We start from the raw sequence: 22,413 nt of genomic DNA, 5'->3' as shown, positions 1-22,413 counted from the left end.
CTGAGGCAGGCCACAGTGAGCCAGCCATGATCGCACCACTGCACTCCAGCCTGGATGACAGAGTTAGACCTTCTCTCTCTTTCTCTCTCTCTCTCTCTCTCTCTCACACACACACACACCCCTTCTCTCTCTCTCCTCTCTCTCTCTCTCACACACACACACACACACACACACACACACTCTATTTCTTGGATTATATATTTAGGGAATTGAGCATTTTTGGTTATAAAATATTTATGGTTGCAGGAACAAGTTAATAACCAAATGAAGACCCAAAACTCATAAAAATGTACCAGTACTTTCAGAACAAAAAGCATTCTTAGTTCAAAAGTAAGTTTTGCTTTAAAGATAATAGTGCACTCATAAATTCTTGTTAAAACAGTAACACAGAAAAATAATAACAGCCTGTCACAAACTGATCACAAGCCTTTATAAGAGACAACACTATTCTTAAGAACCTATATAAACAAACATTAAGTCCCGGCATGGTGGCTCACATCTGCAATCCCAGCACTTTGGAAGGCCGAGGCCAGTAGATCACTTGAGGCCAGGATTTTGAGACCAGCCTGGCCAACATGGTGAAACCCAGTCTCTACTAAAAATACAATAAATAAGCCAGGCGGGGAAGTGCACACCTGCAATCCCAGCTACTTGGGAGACTGAGGTAGAAGAATCCCTGAACCCAGAAAGCAGAGGTTGCAGTAAGCCAAGATCATGCCATTGTGACAAGAGCAAAACTGTGTGTCAAAAAAAATTTTTTTTAATTTAAAACAGGTGCATTCCTCCTCTGGCTTTCTGAGGATGACCTGCTCTATAACTGAGTGGTCATCAATAAATGCTATTAACTTCACTAGACTCTGCAACTCGCCATAAATTCTTTCTCATGTGAGATCCAAAACAAATTCTTGGGGCCCAGGACAAGACCCCTTTTCTGGCAACAAAACTATACAAATACTTTTTATTTTTCTTTCCCTCCCTCCCTCCCTCCTTTCTTCCTTCCTTCCTTCCTCTCTCTCTCTCTCTCTCTCTCTCTCTTTCTTCTTTCTTTCTCTCTCTCTCTTTCTTAGAAGAAAGTCTTGCTCTTTTGCCCAGGCTGCAGTGCAGTGGTGTGACCTTGGCTTGCTGCAACCTCTGCCTCCCAGGTTGAAGCGATTCACCTGCCTCAGCCTCCCAAGTAGCTGGGATTACAGGTGCCTGCCACTATGCCTGGCTAATTTTTGTATTTTTAATAGAGACAGGTTTGCGCCATGTAGGCCAGGCTGGTCTTGAACTCCTAACATTAGGTGATCCAGACACTGTGGCCCCCAAAAGTGCTGGGATTACAGGCATGAGCCACTGTACCCAGCCATAAAACTATAAAAATTCTAGAAGAACACACAGAAAGAATGCTTTGTGACCTTGGGTTTGGTGATGAGTTTTTTAACACATGACACTGTCAGGGGCATTTGAACCAGAGTGACTCAATCTTGGATAAGTGCTGAGTAAAATAAGGTTGAGACCTGTTGGATTACATTCCCAGGAGGTTAAGTGTTCTTAATCACAGGATAAGAAAGAAAGTCAGCACAAGATACAAGTCCCAAAAAAAAAAAAAAAAAAAAAAAAGAAGAAAAAAAAAAAAAAAAAAAAAAAAAAAGGAGGTCAAAACCAAGATAGTGATGAAAGTGACCACTAGTCGTCCTCACTGCTTGCTATACACTAATTATACTGCATTAGTATAACTGCTCCAGGGGTTCACCTTGCCCTCTATCTAGATAGAGCCAATTCATCAAGACAGGAGAACTGCAATACAGAAAGAATAATTCATAAAGAGGCAGCTATGTGGGAGACCAGAGTTTTTTTTATTATTCAACTCAGTCTCTCCCAAGCATTCAGGGAGCAGAGTTTTTTGTTTTTGTTTTAAGATGGAGTCTTGCTCTTGTCACCCATGCTGGAGAGCAATGGCATGATCTCAGCTCACTGCAAGCTCTGTGTCCTGGGTTCAAATGATTCTCCTGCCTCAGCCTCCTGAGTAGCTGGGATTATAGGCACATGCTACCAAGTCCAGCTAATTTTTGCATTTTTAGTAGAGATTGGGTTTCACCATGTTGTCGAGGCTGGTCTCGAACTCCTGCTCAGGTTATCCACCCGCCTTGGCCTCCCAAAGTGCTGGGATTACAGGCGTGAGCCACCTCACCTGCCCAGGAAGCAGAGTTTTTAAGGATAAGCTGATGGGTGGGGTGAAGTCAGTAAGCCAAGCATGCTGATTGGTCAGAGATGATATCACAGGAGTTGGAGCTGTCTTCTTGAGCAGAGTCAGTTCCAGGGTCTGACCACAAGATCAGATGAGCCAGTTTACTGATCTGGGTGGTGTCAGCTGATCCATCAAGTGCAGGGTCTACAAAACATCCCAAGCACTGATGTTAGGTGCAGTTTAGGGAGGGTCAGAATCTTGTAGCCTTCAACTGCATGACTCCTAAACCATAATTTCTAACGTTGGGGTTAATGTTAGTCCTACAAAGGCAATCTAGTCCCCAGGCAATAAAGAGGTCTGCTTTGGGAAAGAGCTGCTGTTACCATCTTATGCTTGAACTATAAACTAAGTTTCTACCAAAGTTAGTTCAGCCCAAGCCCAGGAATGAACGAGGACAGCTTCAAGGTTACAAGCAAGATGGAATCAGTTAAGTTAGATTTCTTTCACTAAGTCATAATTTTTCAAGGACAGTTTCATTAGCATGCTAAAAGACACTTCCACCAGTGCCATGACAGTTTACAAATGCCATGGCAATGTCCAGAAGTTACCCTATATGGTTTAAAATGGGAGAAACCCTGAGTTCTGGGAATTGCACATCCCTTTCTCAGAAAACTCATGAATTTTCTACCTCCAACCCTCGTTTAGTATATGTACAAGAAAAGTTTATACTCTGTGAAAGATCTTGTTCAAAAAATAAAAAGCCAGGCACTGTGCCTCACACCCATAATCCCAGGCGGGAGGATCACTTGAGGCCAGGAGTTCCAGATACAGGGAAGTTCTGAAAACAAGGTGGAAATTAACCTTTTATAAGGGAAATTTACATCTTTCAAGAAAATCCCCATTTTAATAAAGTCTCCCTCTCAGTGCCCAGAAGAGAATGATGACTAAATCAACAGAGGTTCTTATCAAGGGACTTCCAGAAATGCCTTCACAAATACTCCCAGAAATAGTGCTTTACCAGCTATATGAGTATCCCTTAATCCTATCGAGGAAACACCTAAAATTAACCATTACAGTATTTATGCTTTGTTTGTGGCTAACATCTTATTTTTTAAGTTTTATTATTATTCTTTTTCTTTTCTTTTTTCTTTTTTGAGACAGAGTCTCACTCTGTTGCCCAGCCAAGAGCAGGCTGTTAAAAAGAGTATAGCTTCCTTGGTTTCTCTCTTGCCATGTCATCTCTGGTGCACACTGGCTCCCCTTCTGCTTTCCACCATGTGTTCAAGCACCATAAAGCCCCACCAAATGCAGCTGCCCAATCTTCAATGTTCCTGCCACTAGAATCATGAGCCAAATGAAATGAATTTTTCTTCTCTCTTTTTTTTTTTTTTACTTTTTTTTATTGGGGGGGACAGTCTTACTCTGTCAACCAGGCTGGAGTGCAGTGGCACAAACATGGCTCACCGCAGCCTTGACCTCCTGGGCTCAAGCAATCCTCCCACCTCAGCCTCTCAAGGTTGGGACCATAGGCATGCACCACCATGCCTGGCTAGCTTTTTTATTGTTTGTAGAGATGGGGTCTCCCTGTGCTGCCCAGGCTGGTCTCAAACTCCTGGGCTCAAGGAATCCTCCCATCTTATCCTCATAAAGTGCCAGGATTACAGGTATGAGCCACCATGCCTGCCAGACATAAATGTTTTTTATGAGATGCACTTTCACTCTTGTTGCCCAAGCTGGAGTGCAGTGATGCAATCTCGGCTTGCTGCAACCTATGCCTCCCAGGTTCAAGAGATTCTACTGCCTCAGCCTCCTGAGTAGCTGGGATTACAGATGCCCACCACCATTCCTGGCTAATTTTTGTATTTTTAGTAGAGAAAGCTTTCACAATGTTGGCCAGGCCAATCTTGAACTCCTGATCTCAGGTGATTCACCCACCTTGGCCTCCCAAAGTGCTGAGATTACAGGCATGAGCAACTGTGCCTGGTGCAGACATAAATATTTAATAACATTTTCTAATAAAAGAAATCAGGGCTCTCTGAAGAAATGGCTGATACTGGGACTGGGACAGTAAATATATGACCCAGGATAACTGACCTACCAGAAAAGAAGAAAGTACTCAAAAAATATGAAATTATGTCAAAGGAAAAAGGAACCAATGGAAAGAGTTCCCAATGGCCCAGGCAGAAGTAAACTGAGCAACAAAATACTGCAATATTGAATAATAACCAAAGCTTAAAGTAACTGTGTCCACATTTATACAAATAAGTGCATAAGCAAATAAAGTTGAACAGAAATCTCCTTTACAAGAGAGTCCCAAATAACTGATGCAGACAATCAGTCATCAAGGAGGTGGAGCTAACATCCCACTCGTTAAATGGCGACTGTGCATAGTGACTTCCTCCAGAAGAATATCAAAAATATGAACAAGGAACCTTACAGTAGAGAAACTTGACAAACAGTAGCTCAGCCATGTGATCACAGTTAATATCAATGGTGATAATTCACCTTGAGAGCATGAAGTGACAAGAATAGCACTTCACCTCTGTGATCTGCTTCCCCCAAACCCATAACCAATCCTCCTTAACACTGTCAAGGTCATTGGAAGAAGGAAAGTCTGAGAAACCATCACAGCCAACAAGAGCCTAAGCAGTCATGACAACTAAAGTTATGTGGGATCCTGGATGCAAGGGAATGATAGAACTCCTCCTCCCTGAAGGAGGGAAAGATACAACTAAGGAAATCCAAATAAAATATGGGCTTCAGTTAATAATAGCTTATCAATATTTGTTCACTCACTATGACAAATAATGTGAGACATACTGATAGAAGATGTTAAAAGAGGACACTGGATTGCAGCTACATGGGAAATCTGTGTTTTGTTTGCTATTTCTGTGTAAATCTAAAACTAAGATAAAATTTAATTTTAAAAAGTGTTGTATTTTTTCAAACACCTGCTTAATTATTTGTACTATTAATTACCAGTAATTGACCCTGTTACCTATTGCTGTCTTTTAATAAGAGCATTAATGACATAAAGATTAAATCACACAGACTACTATATAATTCTAAATGCCTCTTTACATATTTTATGTCAAATTAACATATATGTATAAACTTACTTAACATAATTTTTTCTGGTACTGTGATTGTGTCTTGGGTTCACTCTATATAAAGGTGGTCCTTTTTTTAGACAACCAGGAAAAAATTCACTTTAGAGATTAGTTCAATTCATGGTTGAACACTGTCAAAAGAATGACTGTAAAACAAAGTTCCTTAGTGTCCAAGATTTTTTGTTGGTACTGCTTTTGTTTTAGAATACAAGATTTAGAAAAGAAAATGTTTCAATGGTAAATCAGTTCCCTGTGACTGGATCACTTACTCCGAAATATCCCTGTCTTTGTTTTCCATGCGTGCTTTTTAGCAATAATACAAACAGAATGCAATATTGGCCACTGGGAGAAAATATTCAAAGAAAGAAAGAATGTGAACAGAATTTGTAAGCACAATAATTTAGTGTTTCATTGTAACGCTTTCTGAAACAGAAGAGTTTAGGAATATTCAAAGTCAGTTTCCTCAATGATACTTCACAGAAAGTGATGAAACTAGAGAAACAAAAATGGCAGAATATTCTGAGTGATTTTAGATGTTGCTATGTGTTACGGGAAAAAAATAATTTACCTTTTAAAAGATCACAGATGCTGGGCACGGTGGCTCAGGCCTGTAATCCCAGCACTTTGGGAGGCCGAGGCAGGCTGATCACGAGGTCAGCAGTTCGAGACCAGCCTGACCAACATGGAGAAACCCTGCCTCTACTAAAAATACAAAAAATTAGCTGGGTGTGGTGGCACATGTCTGTAATCCCTGCTACTGAGGAGGCTGAGACAGGAGAATTGCTTGAACCCGGGAGGCGGAGGTGGCGGTAAGCCAAGGTCATGCTATTGCACTCCAACCTGGGCAACAACAGCAAAACTCCATCTCAAAAAAAAAAAAAAAAAAAAAAAAATCACAGATAATTATTGGAAGCCCAGACTCTGAAATGTTTCCAAATTTATTTGAAGTTGTAAGTACTTATAATGTCAATATAGCTAGTCATGAAATTAAAGATAAAAAAGGATCTGTGCAGGCCGGGCGGGGTGGCTCACGCCTGTAATCCCAGCACTTTGGGAGGCCGAAGTGGGTGGATCACGAGGTCAAGAGATCGAGACCATCCTGGTCAACACGGTGAAACCCCGTCTCTACTAAAACTACAAAAAATTAGCTGGGCATGGTGGCGCATGCCTGTAATCCCAGCTACTCAGGAGGCTGAGGCAGGAGAATTGCCTGAACCCAGGAGACGGAGGTTGCGGTGAGCCGAGATCGCGCCATTGCACTCCAGCCTGGGTAACAAGAGTGAAACTCCGTCTCAAAAAAAAAAAAAAATAATAAGGATCTGTGCCTTATGTAATAAAATATGCAATGAATGATTAATGCTCCTAGGAAAATATGTTAGACTTCAGTTTGAGAGTATCAGAATGAAAATATATTTAACTGTATAACAGAAGTAGCCCATCATGAACAAATATATCGTATCATAAAGTATGTTCATGTTAAATATACTGTCAACCCAATGGGAGACAGCTGTGTTGCCTTTTTTGAAAGGAGAGAATGTGGGAGACAGTCTAGCTTGGGGAATTATTAAGTTGGAAACTGTAATGCCAACATAAGAACATCCTGGACAGGCATGTAACATTGAACAACCCTGGCAGGTGTAGAAAAGGGTCGAAGTCATCATATTCCCTCCCCAGATGCTCAACATAAATCTGCACTTTGTTCAGCTCACAATCTTTACATACGTATATATTAGTATTTGGTACATGTTATTTTGTGCGGGGAGGTATAAACAATTTATTTAAACAATGTTTCTAGTTATCATATGCCTACTGTTAAATATTTCCATACTGTTTCAACTGCTTTAATGCTGTGAGACAAATGAGCTATTAAAACACGAGAGTCTTTGTTGCTCCGCAGCACCTGCAGGTCCCCAGCCATCCCCCCAAACCCCGCCCCGCAGTCCTGATGATGCTGCTCAGCATCGCTCCTCTCTCCGTGCCAGGATCTCTCCCCAGAAACAAGCCTGCATCTGCAAGACACGCTGCGCTCAGCTGTCACGATGCATAGTCGATGCCTCCCGGAAGGGACACCATTTTACAACAGGCCACGTAGACCCTGACAAGGAAGTAAGGCCCAAGGCAGCGCTCCCTCCTCTGCACTCGCGGCGACAGACAGGACACCTTTTCCTCCTTCCCTTACCTGGTGATTGTGTGTCCCGAATCCCGGCGAATCCCGGCCTCTCCCGGGTGGGCAGGTCCTGAGGAGAACCTGCCTCACAGTCAGTCGAGGCCCCAGGGCCGAGCGCGGATCCTCCCCGGTTCCCGTGTGCTACCGGACAACCCCTCATGGCAGCCCTGGGGAATCTCTGAAAATCAGCGTTTGAATTACCCCAGGCCGTGATTTTGGAAATTTCAGCTGAAATCGAGCCCACCACACTGTGCCTTGATCGGAACAGATGGAGATTTTTTTTTTTTTTTTTTTTTTTTTTCAGACAGAGTCTTGCTCTGCTGCCCAGGCTGGAGTACAGTGGCATGATCTCAGCTCACTGCAACATCCACCTCCCAGGCTGAAGCGATCCTCCTGCCTCAGTCCCCTAGCAGCTGGGGTTACAGGCATGAGCAACCATGCCCAGCTAATTTTTGTATTTTTAGTAGAGATGGTATTTTGTCATGTTGGCCAGGCTGGACTCAAACTCCTATTCTCAGGTGATCCACCCACCTCGGCCTCCCAAAGTGCTGGGATTAGAGGTGTGAGCCACCGCCCCGGCCAGAATGGAGAGTTTAGAAACTAAAAAATATGTCCAATAGACAAAAGTCAGTTGAGTTTCTTCATATCAGCAATAATGGATGGAAATGATTGGGACAAAAACTATTAAAATGCCATTTACAATATCACCTCTAAAGCTGAATCCATTAAGTACCAATGTAACAAAAGGTATGCAAATATGCATTCAGAAAACCGTGAATCACAGTTGAGAGAAACCAAAAGAAATATAAATAAATGCAGAGATGTTCCTTAATCCCTAACCTCTAACCCCCAACCCTAACCCCTAACTCCTGACCCCTAACCCCTAACCTCAACCCCAACCCCAACCCCAACCCAACCCCACCCCAACCACAGCCTAACCCTACCACTACTCTGATTACTCTTAGCTCCAAAGCTAACCTGATGGTAACCCTCAACCATAATTTCTAACTTTACTTTTACCTACTCCAATTCTAACCTTAATCTAAACCTACTCTAACCTTTAAGACTAATCGTAACCCTCACTAAACCTTTCATCCTAACCCTTCACCGTAATCCTGACCTCTCAACCTAACCCTGTTCCTCACCTGATCTCTCCCTCTACTATGCAGCTCCCAACCCCCAACCTGAACCTCCTATCTTGAAGCCCTTATACCATACTCTTTAATTGGTAAACCCTGAGCCCTTCAACCCCTATCTCCTGATTTTGTAATACCCTGACACACTAGCTCTGTAAATACTAACTGCAGTCTATACACAACCTCATCCTGATCTATCCTATTTAGTGCCATGCCACTTCAAGGACTGATCTATAACCTCAAAAATGTCAACTTAATAATCTTCAACAAAATAATAGCAAATTTAAACCAACAGCATTTTGAGAGGATCAAACACCATGAACATGATTTTTTATCCCAGTAACTCAATGGTGGTTCCACACACCAATGCCATCCATGTAACACACAGTATTGTTAGGATGAATGGAAAACACCCCATAATTTTCTCAGCTGTTGAAGAAAGGGCTTTCAACAAAGCTGGGATTACAGGCATATGCCACCATGCCCAGCTAATTTTGTATTTTTAGTAGGTTCATGTTTTCACCATGTTGGCCAGGCTGGTCTCAAGCTCCTGACCTCAGGTGATCTGCCTGCCTCGGTCTCCCAAAGTCCTGGGATTACAGGCATGAGCCACCATACCTGGCTGAAAAACCCATTCTATACATATACATTAGCAATGAATAATCTGCAAACACAATTATAAAAATTCTACTTCAAATAACACCAATAGCAATAATATGCTTAGGAATAAATGTAATCAAAGGGTAAGACTTAAAAGGGGGAAATTATAAGACATTGCTTAAGGAAATTAAAGCCCAAATAAATGTAAAAACATGTCATGTTCATGGATTTCAAGACTGTATTTCTTAAGTTTGCCAAACTACACAAAGCAATCTACAGATTCAGTGTTATTCCTATGAAGATTCTAAAGGCCTTGGGACAGAAATGGTAAAGCTGATCCTAATTTTCTTTTTTTTTTTTTCTGAGACGGAGTTTCGCTCTCGTTACCCAGGCTGGAGTGCAATGGCGCGATCTCGGCTCACCGCAACCTCCGCCTCCTGGGTTCAGGCAATTCTCCTGCCTCAGCTTCCTGAGTAGCCGGGATTACAGGCACGCGCCACCATGCCCAGCTAATTTTTTGTATTTTTAGTAGAGACGGGGTTTCACCGTGTTGACCAGGATGGTCTTGATCTCTTGACCTCGTGATCCACCCGCCTCGGCCTCCCAAAGTGCTGGGATTACAGGCTTGAGCCACCGCGCCCGGCCCTGATCCTAATTTTCATATGGAATTTCAAGGAACCCTGAAAAACCAAACCAATCCTGAAAAAAACTCCACATCTGGAGGTTTGCACATCCCAATTTCAAATGTTATTACAAAGCAATAGTAACCAAAACAGCATCATATTGGCACAAGAATAAACAAAAAAGATCAACTGAATTAAACTGGGAGTCCAGACATAAAACAATACCTCCATGCTCAACTGATTTTAGACAAGATTCATAACCATTAAATTGGGGAAAAATGCTGTCCTCAACAAGTGATATAAGGCAACTTGCTATCCACATAAAGGGACATGAAACTGTATCCTTACTTCATACCACATAAAAATTAACTTAAAATGGATCAAAGACCTAAATATGGCAAAAACTAAAAACTCTAGAAGAAAATGTACAGTTAAACCTTCATGACCTTAGATGTAGCAATAATTTCTTAGATCTGACACACAAACCACAAAAGAATAAATAAATCAATTGATTTCCTCAAAATTGAAAATTGTTTCACCTCAGAAGACATGAAGAAAAAAAGTTGAAAGATGAAACTGTAATAATAGGAAAAACAACTGTCTTCTAGTATGCTCTCAACAGTCAACACAGAACACTTCTGTTAACAGATGCATGGGTTTGTTTCCCCACACAGACCAAATCTTGGGTACCAGCTGGGTGTCCTACAGTACAATCCAATTCTGACATAGATAAAGCATCAGACCCCATAGGCTAAGGGCTCAGTCCTAAGGACACAGGGCATGCCTCTTGCTGCTTACAAATTCAACTGACAAACACGAGAATGGTGAAAAGAAAGTGACTTTATGCCAGAGCTTAGCTGAAGGGAACATACAGGCACTTGCCTTAAGGAAATCGCTTCCACTTTCAGGGCAGAAAGCGGGAGCTTTAAAAGGGGGACTTGGCAGGATGGCATGCAGTGGATGGGGTGAGGAGGTGCAGGGTCTATGGGACTTGCTCTGATGTTTTATCCATTAGGTGGTCTTGCTAGCACCACCACGGGCAGAGCTAGGTTGTAAAATGACTGTTGTCTCCCGGCAATCTCCTGGAGGGGGAGAGTCCAGGGGTGCCTGGATTGTTTCAAGGTTTGGTCCCTGGAACTTGTAAGTAAACACACAGTTAGAAAAGTTTGCAGTGTAGGCAGTGTCTGATGGAGAGACAGTAAAGCTTATAATTGCATTCCTAAAGAGCTAAGTAGGAAGTGCAGGAAAAGAAAAATGGTAAAATTAATTCATTTCATCTTTAAGAAAATACAGGTACTCAGTTATAAGATGATAATCACAAATAGTAGGTTCCCAGGCTATCTTCTGTCTGACTTGGCTACAAATTGGAGGCTCCCACAACACCCTTATTGGGTTCATCAATTTGCTACAGCACATTACAGAACACAGGAAAACAGTGTACCTACTCTTGCTGACTTATTACCAAGGATATTTTAAAAGTTGCAAATGAACAGCAAGATGAAGAGATGCACAAGGTGAGGTGTGTGGAAGGGGTGCAGCCTCCCGTGCCCTCTTCAGATATGACCTCCCAGCATCTCCCCATGTTCAGCAACACAGACACTCTCCCAACCCTGTCCTTCATTACACAGGCAGATTGGTTACATCAGTGGCCATAGGTGATCAACTCAACCATCAGCACCTCTCCCCTTCACAGAGATGGAAGTGGGGATGAAATTTCAAATCCTCTAAAGACAAGGTGCCCTTGGCAGCCAGCCCCACTGAGGCTGTCCAGGTGCCCCCAGCCATCAGCCATCTCATTAGCATACGAAAGACACATGATTTCATACATTCCAAAGGCTTAGCGCTCTGTTTCAGGACCTGCGGCAGAGATGACCACACGCTAACTCTTATTATGCTCCAATAACCCACGGAATGGAAGAAAAAATCTGCGCATTAGATACTTCATAACTGTCTGTTATCCCGAATGTATAAATAACTTTTACAACTCCACCACAAAACAACCCAATCTAAAAACTGACAAAGGACTTTAACACACACTTCACCAACAAGCACATGAAAATATGCTTAACATCATTACTCATAATTAAAACCATAACAAGATATACTTTAACTCACGCTAGAAAAGTTACACTAAAAAAAAAAAGTGTTGATAACGATGTGCACAAACCTGAACTATTAAACACTGCTTGTGACAACATGAAATGGTGCAGCCTATGGTAAAATGGCAAAATAATTTGGTGTTTCTTCAAAAAGTTACAAATAGATTTACCGTATGTCTCACTGAGTTCATTCCTAGGTATATACACCAAAGACCTGAAAACAGGTGTTCAAACAAAAACTTGTATGCTCTTTAAATGTGTCAAGATCATAAACATGCAGGTAAATCTTGGGAACAGTTCCAGGAAAAGAAAACTGGATCAGAATGAAAAAACACATTATATTCCCAGGTGGGGCAGGAGGTAAAAGTGAAATGAGTTTGTAGGCTGAATTTTCATGTAGGAACCATGCTGCTTTCCTGATCTAGGAGTTATGTGGTGGTTACCTGGGAGAGTGTCTGTACTTTGGGTAAAATATTCTGTATTTACACTGTAAATCTGGTACAGCAATAACTGATGGGGAATCTAAGAGAAGAAACAGGTTGTACTTTGTACTGCTACTGAAGTTTCCTAGAAACTTATTGAAAGTAAATTACTTTTTAAAACGACCATATCAATATCATACCGGAAAAGCAGAGACCTCATCAAAATCCATTTTAGAGGTTATAGTTCAGCCAAAGCTGTGAAACCCTTATAAAAGTCTCAATGTCAACAGAATCCACTTAGTTGATATTATATTTATTAGTATTAGAGGCTACTGTGTGATATATTAGTGTTCAGCATGGTGTGGATATTGTATTGGTGTTTGGGCATGGTGTGATTATTACATTAGAGGCCACTGTGAGAATATATATTAGCAGCCACTGTGTCTTGGACACTGACAATATCAGGGCGTAGTCTAAACAGTGGGATTTGAGGGTTTCATTTTTCTAGATGAATTTCTTTCTCTGCTGAGTACTGTAAAGACTATGTCCTCCGCACTCAGGGCTGTGAAAAGGAAGCTTTTTACTCACCAATGAACAACACCAAGATGACATGACCCTTGCGCTGCCGGGAGGAAGATAAAGCTCCTTGCTGCTTCTGGCACCTCAAAGGGAAGTTGGTTGGGGTGGTTTCTCACGCACTCTGGTGGCACCAGGGCTCAGAACAGATGCTCTTGCTCTCAGTTTCTTGATGGACGCGCACCCCCTCCTGGTTGTCCTGAAAAACCTATAAAATTCAATATTGTTTATTCAGTGTCATACTTTCGGAAATTCAAACCAAAATGAAGCCCACTATATCCATATTCTTCCCAAAAACGGGGATGGAAGAATTATTTGGAAGCCATATAGAATGAAATGAATGTACACACAAATTAAAACACAAAAACCTACTCAAAATAGTCCAGAGACTGTAATTGGAAATGCAAAACTATAAAAATCTAAAAGAAAATCTATGTGACATTGGGTTTGCTGTTGACTTTTAACACACATCAAGTGCCAATTCATGAAAATATTCACAACATGGACTTTATAAAACTCAATTTTCTACTGTGAAAAATCCTATTCAGAGAACAAAAAGACAAGACAGACTGTGGGAAGATATTTATAAAATACTTATATGATTTCTAAAACTGTATTGAAAATATACAAAGAACTCTTTAAAGGAACACTAAAGAAAAACTAAAAACCTAATTAAAACTGGATAAATATCTGAGCAGACACCTAGCCAAAGAAAATATACAGAGAGCAAGGTGGCTCATGCCTGTAATCCCAGAACTTTGGGAGGCTGAGGCAGGCGGATCACCTACGGTCAGGAGTTTGAGATTGGCCTGGCCAACATGGTGAAACCCCCTCTCTACTAAAAATACAAAACATTAGCCAGGTATGGTGGTGAGTACCTGCAATCCCAGCTACCTGGCAGGCTGAGGCAAAAGAATTGCTTGAACATGGGAGGCAGAGGTTGCAATGAGTTGAGATCACGCCACTGCACTACAGCCTGAATGACAGAGCGAGATGCTGTAAAAAAAAAAAAAGCCCCCCAAAATACAGAGATAACAATCACACAAAAGGTTGTTCAACATGATGTCTCATTATGAGATTGCAAATTAAAATAATGCTGAGATATCACTGCACACCTAACAGAACTGCAGGACTCTTAAAAGAGCTCAACAATAACAATTGGAGGTTGAAGAACAACAGGTACTATCATTCATTACTGGTAGAATGCATTAATGGTACCGCCACTTTGGGAGACAGTTTGGCAGTTTTTCCTAAAGATAAACAAGTCTTACCTACAATCCAACAAATGTACCCCTAAATTGTATTATGATTAGACAGCTGCTTTGAAAAATGATTTTCAAACAAAAACTAGCATAATCAACTTGAAATACAACCAAGCAATGGAATACCCATTCAGCAACAGAAAAGAATGAACTTTCAACCCATGAAAATAAATGAATGAATCTTGCATGTACGTTGCTAAGTGAAGGGTGGAAGTATGAAAATGCTATACATTATATGACTCCATTCATATGACAGTCCAGAAAAGACACAACTACAGAGATGATAATCAGATCAGTGAGTGACTGGGGTGGGGATTTGAAGTATTTGTATGATACTTTAGTGGTGAATACCTGACACTATGCATTTGATAAAACCCATAGAATTTTAAAGCACAAACAACAAATTACAATCTACAAAAATTAAATTACTTAGATTGTGGAAGTATCTAAGGACAAAATACACAGTGCAACCAAGAATCTAATTGTATTACCAATGTATGTTGCAAATGGTGGGCCAAAGGTACTGACATAAGTCATTTTGAATTAAGTAGAATCTACAGGCTAAAAGTAAAATGTACTATACAAAAACAGTAGACTATTTTATAAAGTTATTTCCCATAGGGATAATAGTTAATTTTGAAACCACTATATCTGTAAAAAGAAAAATAACCCTGATTTTCCACCATACTCTCGACACTTCACTTCTGACAGCAAATTGGGGTGGGGGATATTTCCCACACCAACAAATTTTCCAACTCTTTGGACAACACTTGGGTGACATTAATTACCTGGAGTTCATACAGACCCTACAGGTAAAGGGCTTAGTAACACCAGACTATCCCTAACCTCAGATGCCAATCAAAAGTAGTGAATCTCCAGTTTACCCAAACTTCTATATGACATAGCTAGAAACTAGGCACGCCAACACCCACTCCTCAGGTTTGATAATTTGCTATAATGGCTTATGGAACTCAGGAAAACACTTACTTATTATGTTTACTAGTTACCACGGTCTCAATGTGTGTATATCCTCCAAATTCCTATGTTGAAACGTAATCCCCAAGGGATGGTATTCAGAGGTAATTGAGAGGTGACTGGATCATGAGGGTACTGCCCTCATGAATGAAACCAAAACCCTTATAAAATAATCTAGAAGCCCTTTTCCCCATTCTACCATGTCAGGACATAGCTAGAAGGCACGATCTATGAGGGATGAGCCCTCACTAGACATCAAATCTGTCAGACTTGATCTGGGACTTTCCAGATTCCATATTGTAGGAATTTTTATGGAAGCTTCATCATGTAGACATGATCGATTATTAACTCAATCTGCAGTCCCTTCACACCCCCCAAAAGATTACACGTGAAGCTAACAGTTACAAGCTTCTTACCATGGCTTGGTCTTTCTGGTGAGCATCCCCCAACCTGAAACCATCCAGGAACCCACAGAGGGCCCTTACAGAAGACATTCCTACCACTCAGGAGATTCCAAGGAATTTAGGAACTCTATATCAGGAACCAGGGCCAAAGACCAAATATTAGAACACAGGATGTTGCTAGCACCCCTATTGTTCAGGAAATTATAAAAGTTTTAGGAGCCCTGTACCAGGAACTGGAGACAGAGACCAAACATATTTCTCACTAAATCCCAACCTGGAATCTAGATCAAAAATGAATTCCTTGTTCCCAATGGAACAAGGGATGAAATAAATTGCAGATAGTGGGAGCCAGTTTACTCACTGTTAGAGTGAGAAGCTACAGATGAGAAATGGGGGAAGCCTAGAATAAGCTCTGTGATAATGGATCAGAATATATATAATGTAAGTATAAACTCACATTTAGCTTAATATATACACAGATGGTTCCAGGTAGAAACCTTTATAATTAAGTGGGTACATATAAGTTAGAATACACACATAAATTTCTTTGCACTGTCAGCTGTGAGGGTCATGATGCAATGACCACATTTAGTGGCCAGATACAAGTTTTTAATACCATTCTCTAACAGGGCTCTTGTAAAAAAAAAAAAAAAATGGCTGAAACGAGTACAGGAACAGAAAATACATGAGCCAGGATACTTCTGAAGTAACAGAAATAAATTGTAAATAAATAAATACATGAAATTATGTCAAAAGGAGCCAGTGCAAAGAAAGAGCTCCCAATGGCCACAAAGTATGAACAGAGAGCAACAAAATACTGTAGAATTGGATAATAACCAAAAGATTAAAGTAACTATCTGATTGTGTATCTATTGTGTATAAATTAATGATTAAACAGATACACAAATGAGCTGAATAGAAATCTCTTATACAGAAGAATTCCAAATACCTGATATAGACAGTCAGCCATCAAGGAGGTGGGGCTAACTCCCCACTCCTTAATTGTGGGCTCTGCATGGTGACTTCCTCCAAAAGCATACATACAATATAGACATGGGGAAAAAAATAACTTCACAGTGAGAAACGGGAAAACACTACCTAAGCCAGGTGATCAAAGTTAACATTAATGGTGATAACACATCTTGAGAGCATGAAGAGACTAGAATAGTACCTGCAAATCAAAAAAAAATTCAAAGGCCCTTCCCCCAACCATCTGTATAGACTCCCTCCTCTCCACCAGGGGACACCAAAGTTAACCTGGAAGACTGGTTCAGGCCATGACGGGAAAGAGGTGGTCAGACATGCCTCATTATGCCCTACTACCTTTCGGAATTCAGGAAAAGCCAATCAGCATTTAGTTTCTTAACAGACCTTAAATCTGATAAGAAACATTTACAATCTATTCTCTCTGAAGCCTGCTACCTGGAAGCTTCATCTGCATGCAAAACTTTGGTCTCCATAATACCTATCATAACCCAGACATTACTTTCTATTGATAATAACTCTTTCAACCAACTGCCAATAAGAAAATGTTTAAATCTACCTATAACCTGGAAGCCCCACCCCACCCTAACCCACTGGGTTGGCTCAGAATACATCTCTTCAAATATTTTATAGACTTTGATTCTTTTTGTGAACACACTACATATCTGATCTGCTTCCCCCAAACCCATAACCCCAGTCTAATTATGACAAAAACACCAAGTAAACCACAATGGAGGACATTCTACACAATACCTGGCCAATCCTTCTAACTGTTCCAAGTCCTCAGAAGGAAAGTATGAGAGACTGACAGCCAAGAGGAGCCTGACATGAAGACTAAATGTCCTGTGGGATCCTAGACAGAAAAAGGCAGAACTAAGGGAAACCAAATAAAATGTGAGCTTATTTAATAATATAGTAACATCCAGTCATTAACTATGACAAATGATGTAAGATGTTGGCCAGGCATGGTGGGTCCTGCCTGTAATCCCAGCATTCTGGGAGGCAGAGGCGGGAGAATCATCTAAGGTCAGGGGTTCCAGACCAACCTGGCCAACATGGTGAAACCCCCTCTCTACTAAAAATACAAAAAGTAGCGGAGTGTGATAGCAGGTGCCAGTAATCCCAGCTGCTAGGGAGGCTGAGGCAGGATAGCTGCTTGAATCTGAGGGGCAGAGGTTGCAGTGAACTGAGATCACACCACTGCACTCCAGCCTGGGTAAGAGAGACTCCATCTCAAAAAAAAAAAAAAGATGTTAATAACATATCTGATACATGCTGATATGTTAATAAGACGGGAAACTCAGTTGGCTCTACATAGGAAATCTGCATTTTCTTCCCAATTTCTGTGTGACTCTAAAACTAATTTAAAATAAAACCTTTATTTAAAAATTGTAATTTTTTTCAAATATCTGCTTAATTCTTTGTACTAATAAGTAGTAATTACTGACACTAACTACTGCTACTTTTTTGCGGGGAGGGGGGGCGGGGATCGGGCGGGTAGAATCTAGGTCTACCAATAGGCTGGAGAGCAGTGGCATCATCTCGGTTCACTGCAACCTCAACCTCACAGGTTTAAGCAATTCCTCTGCCTCAGCCTCCCAAGTAGCTGGGACTATAGGTACACATCACCATGCCCAGCTAATTTTTTGTATTTTAGTAGAGTTGGGGTTTCACCCTGTTGGCCAGGATGGTCTCAATCTCCTGACCTCATGATCCACCTGCCTTGGCCCCCCAAAGTGCTGGGATTACAGGCGTGAGCCACCACGCCTGGCCACTACTGCTACTTTTTAAAATAAGAGCATTCATGATGCTGCAAAATAAATTATGCAAACTAATATATAACTTCAAGGAAATGCCTCTTTTACATGTTTTATGTTAACACATACATGTAAACATATTTATCGTAACTTCTTTTCTTGTGGTGTGGTTCTCTCTAGGAAAGCTGGTCACCTTAGAACCAGGAAAAAAATTCACATTGTGGAGACTATTTCAATTTACTGCTGAATGTTTTCAAAAGTGCGACTTTGTTAAAAAAAAAAAAAAAAAAAAATCAAATAGCAAATTGTAACTCGATCGCTTATTCTAATAAATGCTTGTCTTTATTTTGTTTCCCAGCATTCCTTTTAGCTACAATAGAACAGAAGCAAGTATTTGCCACTGGGAAAAATATTCAAAGGCAGGAAGAATGTAAACAGAATTTGTGACCACAATCATTCAGTGTTTCATCACAATGCTTTCTAATACAAAAGAGTTTAAAGGGATAGTCAAAGTTATTCCCCCAAAGATGCTTTCTGATGGAATTAGAGAAATAAAAGTGGCAGGACGTTCAATGTGACTGTAGATGCCACTGTGTCTTATGGGAAAAAATAATTTACCTCTTAGAAGATCAAAAAGAATTCCTGGAAGCCCAGACTCTGGAATGTTTCTAAATTTAGATGTCAATATAGCTAGTAAAGAATATGATAAAAAGGGATCTGGGCTTTGTATAATAAAATACCAAGGCAGTATTTAATGTTCCAAGGGAAAAAGTTATGCCTGAAATACAGTTGACAATATCAGAATCAAAATATACTTCCTGGCCAGGCATGATGGCTCACACCTGTAATCCCAGCACTTTGGGAGGCCAAGGCAGGTGGATCGCCTGAGGTCGGGAGTTTGAGACCAGCCTGACAAACATGGAGAAACCCCATCTCTACTAAAAATACAAAATTTAGCCAGGTGTGGTATGCATGCCTGTAATCCCAGCCACTCGGGAGGCTGAGGCAAGAGAATCACTTGAACCCAGGAGGCAGAAGTTGTGGTGGGCTGAGATTGTGCCATTCCTCTGCCCTACTACATATGTAAAAATGCAAATTCACTGAGCCAGACTAAATTGTGTACTCAATGGAAGGCTGATCAAGGGTTCAAAAGAATTTAACCCTTTGTCTCTTATCTACTTTTGACATGGAAGCAGCCCCACTTCCTGCTTCTAGTTGTTCCACCTTATTGGACCAAATGACTATACATCTTAAACATATTGATTGGTGTTTCCTGTCTCCCTAAAACGTATAAAAGCAAGCTCTACCCTGACCACCCCACCTTGGGCACACGTTGTCAGGACCTCCTGAGGCTGTATCATGGGCATGTCCTTAACCTTGGCAAAATAAGCTTTCTAAATTGACTGAGACCCGACTCAGATATTTTGGGATCACAATCCACAGTCACCATGGTGTGACAGCTGACTACAGCATTCAGTACAGAGACGAGCTATACAGGTTAGTAGCCTGGGAGCAATAGGCTATACCATATAACTTATGTGTGGAGTGAGCTACACCATCTAGGTTTTATAAGGGCACTCTATGGTGTTCACACAAAGATGAAATCACTAAGGACAAATTTCTCATAAAGTATCCACATCGTTAGGAGATGCTTGAGTGTATTTTAAATGGTTAAAGCCTAGAAGAAAAAAAAGAAACTGAACTCCTGTTATGATTTAGTAACAAAGATTAATAGAGTTAACATATTTCATCTAATCTAAGATGCCAATGATTAAAAGACATTTTACGCACCATCACAAATAGGTGGCCAATTAAACCGACTTTCTAAACAACAAAAATGTGAATGTAGTTCTATCCATGCCAGGAAAGTAACATTAAAGTGAATTATGGTTTTGCTGTGTTAAAGCAAAAAAGGAAGCCGTTAGCGTGAGATCTTCCCTAAGCAAACAGAAACCGAACTTGGAGGCATTTAAACTGACTTTTAAAAAATAACAAAGCAACCATGGTCAATGACAAAAAGCACGGCTGCTAGCCGGCTATATGACTATGGCCGCTGAGGGAACCATCCCCACAACAGGCGGTCGCCCAGCTGGAGCCAATGAGAAACCTCACTTAGCTACCAGTGCAAAGAGCTCGCAGCTCCAAACCCTGTTTTCCATTTGGTGCTTCAGGCATGATTCACGAACCTTTCCTTTGCTCAAATAAACTATTTTTATTTATTTATTTATTTGTTTTTATTTATGTATTATTTATTTTTTTATTTTATTATTTATTTATTATTTTATTTATTTTTTAATTTTTAAATTTTATTTATTTATTTATTTGAGACGGAGTTTCGCTCTTGTTACCCAGGCTGGAGTGCAATGGCGCGATCTCGGCTCACCGCAACCTCCGCCTCCTGGGTTCAGGCAATTCTCCTGCCTCAGCCTCCTGAACTTTAAATTTATTTTGCCTAAAATTCGTCTAACCCCTAAGCCCTAAACCCTAACCCTAACCATACACGACTTCCTACGTTTGCACTGATGTTTCGGTGCTGATTATTAAGAGTGCTGTATCAGCCAGGCCGCGCGGGCAGTGCGGATGTGATGGTAACACTGTGGACTGGGACCGTGCATTAGCCTCACGGGCGTTTTCTACACGAACACCGCGGGTGTCGTATTCGTATTTCGGATGTCTATCTGCCTTAGGAACGCTCTGTCTGTGCTCTGAGGCTGCGGTGCGGACCTCACACCGCGGCCGCCTGGACTTGGGTCGGGAGAGCTTCCGCGCGCAGGATTCAGAGGTGCTTTTGCCGTTCAGGTTGCCTCGCCGAGACCTTCTTCCTGGTCTCTGACCCTCAGCAGTCAGGCTGCAAACAGGAAGGATTTCACTCACCGTGGACGCGGCCCGGAGTTGTCCCAAAGCGAGGCGGTGCCCCGAAGTTCTGGGCTGAGAACGCTCGTCTGTCCTCTCGGTGCCCGCGCCGGGTCTGTGCTGAAGAGAATGCAGCTCCGACCTCGCAGCGGCTCCCAGTCTGTGCTGAGGAGAACGCAACTCCCCAGACTGCCATGCACGCCGGCGCCGTGACGCCGTGACGCCGGCGCCGTGACGCCGTGACGCCGGCGCCGTGACGCCGTGACGCCGGCGCCGTGACGCCGTGACGCCGGCGCCGTGACGCCGTGACGCCGGGACGCCGGCGACGTGACGCCGGGACGCCGGCGACGTGACGCCGGGACGCCGGCGACGTGACGCCGGGACGCCGGGACGCCGGCGCCGGGACGCCGTGACGCCGTGTCGCCGTGACGCCGTGACGCCGTGTCGCCGGGCGCCGGGACGCCGGGACGCTGGAACGCCGTGACGCCGTGACGCCGGCGCCGTGACGCGATGCACGCCGGAGGCGGAGCCTCAGGAATCTGAAAAGGCGGGTTCGGGCACCACCTGCTGGCGGCCAGTCACTGCAGGGGCCCTCTTGCTCCGGTGTGGTGCCCGTGCTGCCAGGTCCTCTTGCTCGCGGCATAGTGGCAGCACGCCCCCTGCTGGCCGCTGGGGGCACTGCAGGGCCCTCTTGCTCACAGGGTGGTGGCAGCACGCCTTATGCTGGCAACCAGAGCACTGCAGGGTCCTTTTGCTCATGGTATGGTCCCTGTGTGCCCCCTGCTGGCAGCCAGGGATGCTTCACGGTCCTCTTGCTAACAGTGTAGTTAATAAAATTAACAGATTCTAATTTTATTTAAAATGGTCAAGGCCCAGAAAACAGAGAGGACTAATTTTAATTAATTTCATGGTATAATCTTGAAGTTTGATACAGTTCATATATTTCATCAAATGTAAAATTTCAATGTTTATAAAACATTATTGCCAGGCACGGTGGCTCATGCCTGTAATCCCAGCACTTTGGGAGGATGAGGCGGGTAGATGACGACGTCAGGAGTTCGAGACCAGCCTGACCATCATGATGAAACTCCATCTCTACAAAAAATATAAAAATTATTTCAACTGAAATCGAGCCCACCATTCCATGCCTTGATCAGAACAGATGGAGATAAGAAGAACAAAGAAGATGGGCAATAGACAAAACGCAACTGATTTTTTTTGTATCAACAGTAATGTGTAGGAATAATTGGAACTTAAAATATTAAAATACCATTT

At 42.1% G+C, this 22,413-nt stretch overlaps 1 long non-coding RNA gene across 1 annotated transcript in view; it reads right to left on the bottom strand.

The window, feature by feature from the left end:
- LOC108297325 overlaps nucleotides 1–21,392 on the bottom strand; it is a 30,080-nt gene extending 8,688 nt beyond the window's left edge. Inside the window, exons 1-2 of the long non-coding RNA XR_001822172.2 lie at nucleotides 21,160–21,392; nucleotides 12,916–13,111 (exon numbers count right to left, since the gene is read on the bottom strand). This is a non-coding gene — a long non-coding RNA (uncharacterized LOC108297325). The remainder of the gene's footprint in view (nucleotides 1–12,915; nucleotides 13,112–21,159) is intronic.
- Nucleotides 21,393–22,413: the final 1,021 nt, after the last annotated feature.

The sequence above is a fragment of the Cebus imitator genome, unplaced genomic scaffold (assembly GCF_001604975.1).
Source record: "Cebus imitator isolate Cc_AM_T3 unplaced genomic scaffold, Cebus_imitator-1.0 Scaffold792, whole genome shotgun sequence".
Taxonomy (NCBI): Eukaryota; Metazoa; Chordata; class Mammalia; order Primates; family Cebidae; genus Cebus; species Cebus imitator.
This window is presented reverse-complemented; position numbering and strand designations above follow the sequence as displayed.